We start from the raw sequence: 10732 nt of genomic DNA, 5'->3' as shown, positions 1-10732 counted from the left end.
GCTTACTTCGCCAGCCATTTCTATGTTCATTATATTGCTTAAATAACTCAACCCCACTTCTTTTAAAATAAAAAAAAAGGAAAATTATCCTTTTGGTCCCTAGATTTTTAAGAATGCGTGTATTTAGTCCGTTATGTTTCAAATTGGTCATTTTAGTATCAAGTTTTCAGTAATAGTTTTAAAAGGTCATTCTAAAAAAAAAAAAAAAAAAAAAAACTCCATTAAATTTAAATTAAAAATTATCTAGATGGGTGATGTGGCTTGATGACTTGAAAAATTTTATATTTTAATATTTCTCTCTCATCCCCACTCTTCTCTCTTAATCGTAAGAGAGAGAAAAAAGCTCTCTTTTCTATCTCTCTTCAACATCACCATTTTCTGGTTCTTCATTTTCAATTCTCTCTTCTTCATCATTGATGTTGATTATGGTATTTCCTCTCTCCCAACACAAAAGTTTCCATCTTTATGAAGATTACTCATCACTAAATCCAGAGTTAACTCATTTTCAACTTCATAGCTCTCCATTGATAGTATTTGATGAAAAGAAACCCCATATGAGAAATTGAAAATTGTGGTTCAAGGTCGACTATTATTCGATTCTCCATCGAACGACAACTTACCAATGAAAGAAGTCGGAAAAAGCCAAAAGAATTGTATCAATGGAGAGCATTGTGCTTTTTGTATAATTCCACTAAGGCCCAAGCTGAGATATTGATCCAAGAGTGATTGTTGTGTTGAAACACGTGGATCAACGATTGCCACATAGCAACTGAAGGCTTTTAACACGTACGAGTAAGAGAAGTCATTCTAGTCAGTCACTTACCTCTCTGGTTTAATTAACTTTCTATCAGAACACTAAAATTCTCTCCATCTCAGGTGATTTCACGGCGAGGAAGAACATAGATGTCTAATGCCAACGATTGAAGAAGAAAGTAACTACTGATCAAGCATGCAAGTTGATAAAAGAGAAGAAGAAGACACAAAGTGTTAATGTAGTTCTGCAACTAAGCCTACATCCAGAGAGAGGAGCTCGAATTGAAGATTTCTTGGAGAAATACAAGATACAGATGAGATTTTTTCTCTCTGATTTTTTTTTACTCTACATATATTTTTTTATTTTAGATCCTTTATATATAAGATGAGTTACATGTTAGGTATGAGAGAAATAACAAAAAGTAAAGGTTGATTTTACAGTTACTATTTTTAACAAATCTTCACCTTGAAATTAATATTTACTTAGAATCAGCTCCTCTGCTCTAATCGCTTTGTTTCTAACCATTCTCAGGTAGCTCAAATTCGATGATGTAAAGGCATTTCTGGAGTTTGAGCTGAGCGACTGTCTTGGTAAGCATGTTTGATGCATTGTTCGATGTATGTACCTTTAAGAAAAAGTTTCTTCCTTTCAATCTGCTCTCTGATGAAATGATACTTTACATTGAATTGTTTAGTTTGATTGTTGTATTGGAAATTTTTGGACAAATGTATAGTGCTTTGATTATCACATAAAATTTTTACTATTTTCTGTTTAATACCATAGTCTTGTAGTAAACCTTTTAGCCATAGGCCTTCCTTGATCGCCTCAAATATAGCAATAAACTTTGCTTTAGTGGTAGAAAGGGCTACCACTGATTGTAGGGAAGCCTTCTAACTTAGTACACAACTTCCAAATAGGAAAATGTCGCCTGACAGTGACCTTCTCCTATTGAGATCCCCTACATAGTCTGATTCAACAAAGCCAAAGAGCTTAGGGTCTAAGTATTGGTATAGGAGTTTAGCTTCTTTTGTACCTTTTAAGTACCTTAAGATCCATTTGTTAGCCTCTCAATGTCTCTTACCTTGGTTGGCCATGTATCCACTGAGCTAACTAGTTGTATAGGCAATGTCTGGTCTTGTAGAAATCATCAAATACACGAGACTTTTCACTGCCTGGGAATAGGGCATTGTACAACATTAGCTTTTGATGCTCATAATCTGTTTCCTTTGGTGAATTATCTGCTGATAATTTGAAATGTTGAGCAATGGGCGTGTTTACTATTTTTGCTTCTTTTATATGAAATTTTTAATCAATTTATCACAATACTTAGATTGATTAATGTATAATTTGTGTTCATTTCTATTTCTCTCAATATCTATGCCAAGTATTCTTTTTACACAACACATATCTTTCATTTCAACCCTTGATTTTTGGAGATCTTTAACATGTTTCAAACCCTCCTTAGAATTTCTTGATAGAAGCATGCCATCCACATATAATAGTAAGTAGATAGGATTAGAGAATGACTTAGAGTTGATGTAGACACAACTGTCATAATGACTTTCTAGGAAACCAATTCTTTGCATAAATTCATCAAATCTTCTAATCCAGCACCTTGGGGATTGCTTTAGTCCATAGATGGACTTTTTCAATAGAAAGTAGTCTTCTTTCCCCTTAACTTGATAGTCTTTAGGTTGATTCATGTATATGGTTTCTTTTTGCCACTAGAGAGAGAAGCATTCTGATTGAGATTTATCTAACCACTAGTGAGAATCTTATACATGTTGGTTAGGAGAGAAATAACATAAAGTAAAGGTTGATTGATGGTTTCAGTGGATTAAATGGAAAATTTGAGGATGTTGAGATGAAGGGGGATGGAAGCCGATTATTACAGTGAGGTTAAGTAAGTTGTTCGATAGAGCCATGGTTAAAATAGAGCCATTAGAGAGGAGAATGTAATAAAAAAGCTTCACCATTAGAAGAGGAGAGGGGAGGAGAGGAAGGGAGGAGAGAGAAATATTAAAATATAAAATTTTTCAAGTCATTAAGCCACATCGCTCATCAAGTCAATTTTTTTGTTTAAATTTAATGAAGGAGAGACTAAATGCAGACATTCTTGAAAACTCATGGGTCAAAAGGATATTTTTCCCAATAAAAATGGAAAAAAATAAAAAAAGAAGTCTAAAATTTAGTTTGGATTCTAAATGAAATCAATTAGAATGGAAATTTCATTCTATTGTCATTGTTTCAAATGAGAATCAAAACCTCATTGTTGTTTACTGCTAAAAGGAGCATCATAACAAGTGAAATCTCATTTCATATACTACAAGAATTTTGGGCTTTAATGTTAGTGGAAAAAAGTAAAAACGGATGTATAACATTGGTTTTTTTTTTTTTTTTTTTTTTTTTTTTTTTTTTTTTTAAAAAAAAAAGAAAACTAGATCTTTAATGTTGGTTTTAAACCGATATTAAAGATAGGCTACAATGTTGGTTTAAAACCGACATTCAAGATATCAATTTATTTTTTTTCCTTTAGTGAAAAAATATTTCTCTTCCATTTCACTATCTTTCTTCTCTCTCCTTTCTCACTTTTCTCTTCCAAACTCTCTTCTCCTTGATCGTACCAATCATCACCATTTAAACTCATCGTCGGTCGTTGCCGTTCACCGCTGTCATCATTGTAGTCGTTTGTGATGTTCTGGTCATGTAGATCGCGTGACGTTTACGTTGAACTCGTCGTCGGTTGTTGTTGTTCGAATTGATTCATTCTGTTGAGATTGGTGTCTTAATTCTCTCGGAGTCTTGTTGTTTGTAATATTCACATTGTTATGAATAAAATAAGTGTTATTTCATTCTGACATTTACTCAAATCCAATAAAAAAAAGCTCCATGGTTATCTTATGTAAAATTAAGCATGTGTATGTGATATACAAGTAAATCATGCCTTAAGTGATAACCTAAATAGTTCTGTAGTATAAGGATTAAGGAGGGATTCCTGATCCTGGTGACACTACGGATACGGCCATTGTAGGGTTTTGCAAGTGTTGTAAACGACTACAGATGGTAGATCTTGACCATTCATGTGGAGACATGCGAGCGGAGGTGTCCTATACAAAGAGTTTGTATATGACCAGACCACGAGATGATTCGTCTCTGTATATAACGCTGTTGATACTGGAGACTTACATCTCATCTAAACGACCATAGGTGACATGACCTCAATCCTGAGTGTTTTGGAAATTTTTGCCTTTGAAGGTGATCCTTTGATTAGTATAGGTGAGAGTGGTTAGATTGCCAACTCAACATGTCTACCCTTTTGCGGACTTGTCTGATTTGGGAGCTGGAAACTCAGTTACACAAGATGGAATTCACTCCTTCCCCGAAGTATGGGTAAGTAGATAAATTGCTCCCTTAAAGGCTGATTCCGGGGCTTAAACATAGTGGCCACAACTTCTCTTTAAAAGAGAAGACTTAGTCATAGTAAGACTATGAATTGTGTTCATTAGAGGGATCAGTGGTACTTAAGGAGTTAGATGTAACTACAGAGGCATAATGGTTATTGGCCAAGCAGTACTTACGAGCGGTCTGTGAAGAGTTATCGCAATGTTGATTGGTTAAGATGGACATATAATATATCTGTAGTAAGGAGAGTTCAACTGTCGGTCTTTAGTGGAGTGGTAGTTAACAGATGGTGGATTCCGTGACTAAAGAGTTTAGTCAGTTATTCATGTACCGTTGGAGCTTCGAGCTATAGGTCCATAAGGTTTCCTTGGTAGCTCAATGGATTCAAGTTGAGAATCAGTTCTTGGTGTTGATTTGAAATGTTCAAATTGACAAAAGGTAATTCAATATATATGATATGATCAGTGTGGTGTATGAGATATATCAAGTGGAGGGTTAATGTAAATGAGATTTACATTAAGTGCCATGAAATAGAAAAAGAGCTATGGTTTATATGTTCCATGAGATGAAATATTAAAACTATAGATTATAAATATAGTATGGTAAGTTGGTTATGATTTATATTTATAATAATATTAATTATTGGATAACTATCTCTTCTTCTCTAATAACCAATTGAGTGAGAGGTTATTGGTGTTTCATGATAATCGTGAGATAAAAGAAAAAATGTTTTCCTAATTTTAGTTAATGTTAATTTGAGATTTTCAATCTTGAAAAGTTCTCACAAAAAGGTTATCAAATAAATAAGATTTACTAAACAACAACTTGGAGAGACTACATGATCGTGGAGAGTTATACGATAGACTCTCAACTGACCGATGAGCTAAACGATCGCATAACTTTTGTTAGATGATCGCATAGCTTTTGTTAAACGATTGGGCATCATTCTATACGATAGACTTTGACATCTCCCACTTGCTCAATCGTTTATACGATTGTCCTCTTCCGGTCTCATCCTCTAACCAAGTCCACACAGAAGCTATACTTTGGATTCTCACATCGAGGATACCAAGGTAATCTTTTTGGTGGTGTCATACTTAACTTGACACTGTCGAGGTTCTGTGGAGGTTGTTCGCTGCATTCGTTGTGTTCGTGACCTTGGTGATCGTTGTGTTCGTGGTCGCGTTGATCATGTAGTGGAGCGGTAGTATTGTTTGAGTATTCGTGGTTGCCGTCTTGCTATGAACGAACTTCGTGATCAAGGGTGTTGAAGATGAGTCTTCAAATGTATGTGAATTCTTCCCTTGATCGTTTAGTAAAGCATGTTGTAATTTCGATTTATGCATATCCTGTTGTTTCTGTTTCTTGATTGTAATTGTAATTTTCATATATGATTAAAATTTGGAACGATCATTCTGCTGCTCATGGAAATCCTCATGCACGATTTTCCTTCAATTGGTATCAGAGCCAAGATTTTATAATATTCCAAATTTCACTTCTATTTTGAACTTCTTTTACAGTAGAGGTGGGTTTTCTGCATTTGTGTTTAATTGTTAAATGCTTTTGTGGGTGGCGTTGATGAATGTTTACAAGTTTAATTGTCTCGTTTAAAGTTTTCTTTAAATTACAAAGTGTTAATTTGTAAGGGCCCCTGTATTTTTGGGCATAATTAACATGCTATTGAGTCTGTAATTCAAAGTGTTTGAGTTAGTCGAGTCGTTCGTGATGAAGTTTCGAAGCATGGAGATGCGGTTTTTAGCAAAGAAGAAGACTAAGAGTTGGTCGTGTCGTGTAGCCTCAGGTAAACAATCGTTGGGATTTAACTAAATGATCGTTGATAATGGGTAGAAATGCACGTTATTACATTGCTAAGTTATTAAACAATGAAGGTTTGCTTGATAAAATATGTTAGATTGCGTCCAAAAAGCATTAAGTTCATAACATTACGGTCGCATGCATTCATCGAATAAAAATAGTTAACTTTTGTATTTTTATGCAGAATATGCATTGACGTAAGGCGAAAAGTGCGATCACAAGAAATCAACGGTCGAGTGCAGCATTACCGCAAGGCTTTGCGGTGATTTGTGCTCGCAAACATTTGCTCAAGAAGGATTGCCGCATAGAGCCGGTGCAACTTGGTGGGTGCATCTGGGTGAAAAGCATAATTAATCACGATGGGATAGAAAGATGATGATGGTTGAATCCGAATTAAGTTGACAAGTCGTTAATGATAACAAGTACACTCAGCTTTTCGGTAACAAATATTCGGCGCATCAGTCAGAGAATTAAAGCCATCCCGTTTGCGCAATCATAAGAGAGAAGCCGCTTTTCACCCTGAAGCTCTATAAATACCGAAGGCAACCTTCAGAAAAGGGGTTCGGCGAGTTCGGATACTTAGATAATTTTTCTCCATAGTTAGAATAGCGTTGTTTTTAGATTTTCTTTTATTTTAAGGTGGAAGCGAGAGAAGTTAGATTGTGTCCATAGATCATTCCGGTGAGCTTGGGAAAGTGTTGGAAGCATCGAGATCGGAGAGAGGGCCAGCTTCTGTGGTAGCAGGATTATCTTTTGAACATAATTGAGTTGACAGTGTAAAGGCCTTGGGAAGCAAGGGATTGCTACCAGGCTTTCTATCCTTATCTTCCGTTGTCATTTTGTACTCAAACTTATCTATAGAAATTGAATTTACTTCTTTATATCTGTTCACTCTCTGTTTATTACGCATGAGTAGCTAAATCTCTTGAATGGGTTGAGAAGCACTTAGCTAACATAACTGGGGATCTTCATTCTATGCGATTCTCTTGTATTATGTATGCTTCATTCGTTCATTAGAGATAGTTGAGAGGGTAGTCTACTGACAGGATCTAGGCTTGGGAAAGTCAGATTAGAATCTAGGCTTGGGAGAGTCAGGTTAGAATGCATAATCAAGAGATAAGAGCTTAGGAATAAGCATTGTTTTCTATTAACGTATCGCATGCATCCTAGAGATAGGATATGATTGTGTGCAGTCACCTTGTCTTTGTGTGCATCTTGCATCATTGCATAGGAAAAGAGTAGAGACTTAGGAATAAGCTCTATGGACATTGTTGCATTCAACATATGCATCCTAGAATTAGGAGCACTACATTTGCATTGGAAAATGATCTGCTATCGCATGAGTGTAGCATGATCGCATAGTTTGACGCATTCCCAGGAAACGCTAGTGAAAGGCCTTCTCAACCCATTCCTCTGCATACTCAGTGTATCTACCGCATAATCAAACTTTTCTCAAATCCGCCGCATACATTTATTTTATATCACAAACAAAAACACCAAACAACTATTTGATTTACCGGTTACCGCAAAGTCTTCTTAGAACTTATCACCTATACTGTTTTCCCTAGTCCCTTAGTTCGACCCTGGACTTATGATGCGCAGAAAATTGGAAGTCAGTTTTACTCGACAACCAACTTCCCGTGGATGCATTATGAGATGCATGTTCCTAACATATGCGTTGATAGTCATACGTCGATGGTCATGCGTTGGAATGAAAATGCGCCAACAATGTATGCGATGACCATGCGTCCTGCCACAAGTTTTCTTGCGTTCATGCCAAGTATAACATGAACGTAAGTTTCTCGGGTAATCCGAGGTCGAACACAGGGATTTGTAACTATATGTTGTGGTGATTGTGCATGTGGCGGTTGAATAAAAGAATAAAGGGGATGTTGTTATGTTAATCCTACTCCTACTCCTATCTAACAGACAACGCAATGAGAATATGCATGAAAAGTAGAGATACGATAAACCTTGACATGAAATAAATGTATGAGAAAGTAGATAAAATGCGGAGATGTTTTCATTGCAAAACTTAAGAGTGATCGCAAGGGGAACCCTAGTCAACGTAAACTAATGCGATCATGCAACACTCATACAATAGTAAACCACCTCTCGGTGCGAATGCTACGGCTTCTAATGCTAGAATGCATGCGATGTATGTGTAGAGGTGTCTATAAGGCCTACACATAAGCCTCTAATTCTTGTCTATGCGATGATACTGTTTGTGGCCACATATCATCATTCCTATTCCTAGGGTGCATGCGATGCAGTGTTGACAAATAGAGCTTATCTCTAAGTCCCTATCTCTTGCTTATGCCAATCTAATCTCGCTCTCTTGAGTCTAGATTCTAACCTAGCTCTCTCTGTCATTAGGTCTTTCTTTAGACTCTCTCTCGAGTAGCTCTAAAGGGTGTTGGGCACAACATAAGACAAGACAAACGCATGAAGTTGGTTGACGCAAGGTTGTTACTATCCCTAGTGAACAACGCAAACATTGCTTAATGCGACCAACCACTTACCCTCTCGGGCAATTGGTTGTTGCTGACTTTACTTATAGACAAGCATTGCGTTAGCCTATAGACAGGCGTTGCCATAGCTTACACTAAGCAAATAAGGTTACTCACACACTCATGCAACGCATACCTCTCGGTAGGTTGCTACATGCTTCATATCCCTAATCCACATGACTATGCAATACCTAAGCAATCTCACTAAGTGTTGCAATGAAAGTAAAGATGCTAAGCAAGAAGATGGAGATGGAGATGGAGTTGAAGGAATAGAGAAATTCATTGAAAACACATTGTATTAATCTCTTAATTCAAAATGTCATACAATGTAATATAGGAAAAAAAAGGAAAAAGAAATGACCGGCTAGAAGCAAACTTTTCTTCTAGCGGATGTATGTCAAGGCTGCCAGGGGTGCCATGGATCGGCGGCGGAGCTGACTCTCTCGAGATCTAACTCTGGTCGAAGGCTCCAGTCATCACTCGGAATGGATGAAGGAGGTGAAGAAATCTTAGGCGTCTTCTCATGCATTTTGTCTGGATCGCGGGAAAAATCCCCGGTTGAGGGACAATCTCCGGATCCAAGGATCCTCCCCAGATAATCTGAATTTCTGCTCATCGGCTTCTATTTATAGAGTTTGGATCACCGAAAAAATTAATTGGATTGGTCTGAGTCTGACGTTCGGCGCGTTAGTCTTTTCTGAACCTCTGCCACCAACGGCGTGGTAGGTAAAATGTCAGCATCAACTTTGGATTTTCTCGAGGTAGATGCGTTGATGCGTTCATTCTGCCTACCTTGTGTTGATCCCATTAGAATGCATTGTCGTGTAGCCATAGTCATTCAATGGCCGCTTTGACTTAACATCGCAACTCTATATGATGACCGCAATCGCTTTACGAGCGCAATTCTCGTGTGATGAACGCATACGGCTAATTACCACAACATCCATGCATTGATCGATGCGTTTGCCTTGTGATGGAGGGTTTCTTTGCATGCGACCATCTATGCAATGGTCCGATTTTTGCGTTTGTGTTCATTTACTGCATTGGCTACAAAAATAGAATATTGAATGCATAATTAACGCAAAGTAATGGGTTAGCTGAGATTCGATATGCTGATCGACACAAACTCTTTTTCTCATGAATTCCTAGCATGATCGACACATATTCTGCCTAACAACCTTCATAATTCTAAGTAAAAGGCCTAAGATGACATGCATATCTGCATGTCATCACACACTCAAACTTAAAATCATGCTTGTTCTCAAGCATGCGTTATAGTCAAGAAATTCTAGCTCACCTTCATGCTTTCTTTTGCAATGACCAGCTTCTCAGAATATAATTTACACAGTCCTTTGACCATCACTGCAATGCTCTCCTCCACTTTGGCCATTTCTTCAAAAGATCTTTTCTAAGTTTAATCCGACAAGCCTTTGCTAAAAAGAAAAAATATTTATTCATTCACCGCAATTTTGTGTTTAGCTTCTAAGATTGCGTTCATTAGAAAAAAGTACCTCAAAACTTTGCGATGACTTATTCAAATGCGGCGTTGAACCTGGTTACACCCTTCGTTTTGGCTTACCCCCACATGTGTCATGCGGGCATCCAACTTCGGTTGCGTTCCATATTCAACTCAACTCTTATCTCATTTGTTTTGGCTTGCGCCGGATAGAGGAGTTTTGCTAATGCACTGATCCTGACGACTTGCCTTCGTTTTGGCTTGCCCTCATGTGTGTCATGCGGACATCCAACTACGAGCAAGTGCCTTTCACAGCTTAACTCTTATCAACATGAGTTTCCCCATTGCGTTGATAGTGGAGTTATTATTCCCAAAATCTCACTTCAACTTTTTTTTTTTCAAATCATCGCAATATAATGAACGCAATGCTCCAAGACCGCTGCCACCCCCAAACTTAGAGGTTGGCAGCGTTCTCACCGCAAAGCTAAAAACAAAATTACAAGAATGCGATAGTAAATGTTTGAACACAAGTTTGCGCAAAATAAAACTTAAGACTTTCAAAATTTGAAGAAGCTAATAAAAGTAAAGAATGCCTTGCGTTGATTAGTTAGAAAATGCAGTGAATTATACGTACCATCATAGAAACATCGCAAAACAATGCAATCGAAAAAAAAGAGAATTTCAAAAGGATAAGGCATAAAAGATAACAAGAAAAGACCTTAGGTGGAGCAATGCATGTGCTCATACGTTGGAATCCACGTGATTGAAACCTTGCGTTGAAGGGTGAAAGGAATT

At 37.2% G+C, this 10732-nt stretch overlaps 1 long non-coding RNA gene across 1 annotated transcript; it reads left to right on the top strand.

The window, feature by feature from the left end:
• The first annotated feature begins 317 nt into the window (after positions 1-317).
• LOC120077711 (uncharacterized) lies at positions 318-6930 on the top strand. The gene is made up of 4 exons (XR_016529653.1): positions 318-792; positions 877-1344; positions 5888-5957; positions 6156-6930. It is a non-coding gene; the product is annotated as an uncharacterized LOC120077711 (long non-coding RNA).
• Positions 6931-10732: the final 3802 nt, after the last annotated feature.

This window comes from Benincasa hispida, chromosome 5 (assembly GCF_027475165.1).
Source record: "Benincasa hispida cultivar pf3 chromosome 5, pf3_genome.v1.1, whole genome shotgun sequence".
In the NCBI taxonomy this organism is placed as follows: domain Eukaryota; kingdom Viridiplantae; phylum Streptophyta; class Magnoliopsida; order Cucurbitales; family Cucurbitaceae; genus Benincasa; species Benincasa hispida.
This window is presented reverse-complemented; position numbering and strand designations above follow the sequence as displayed.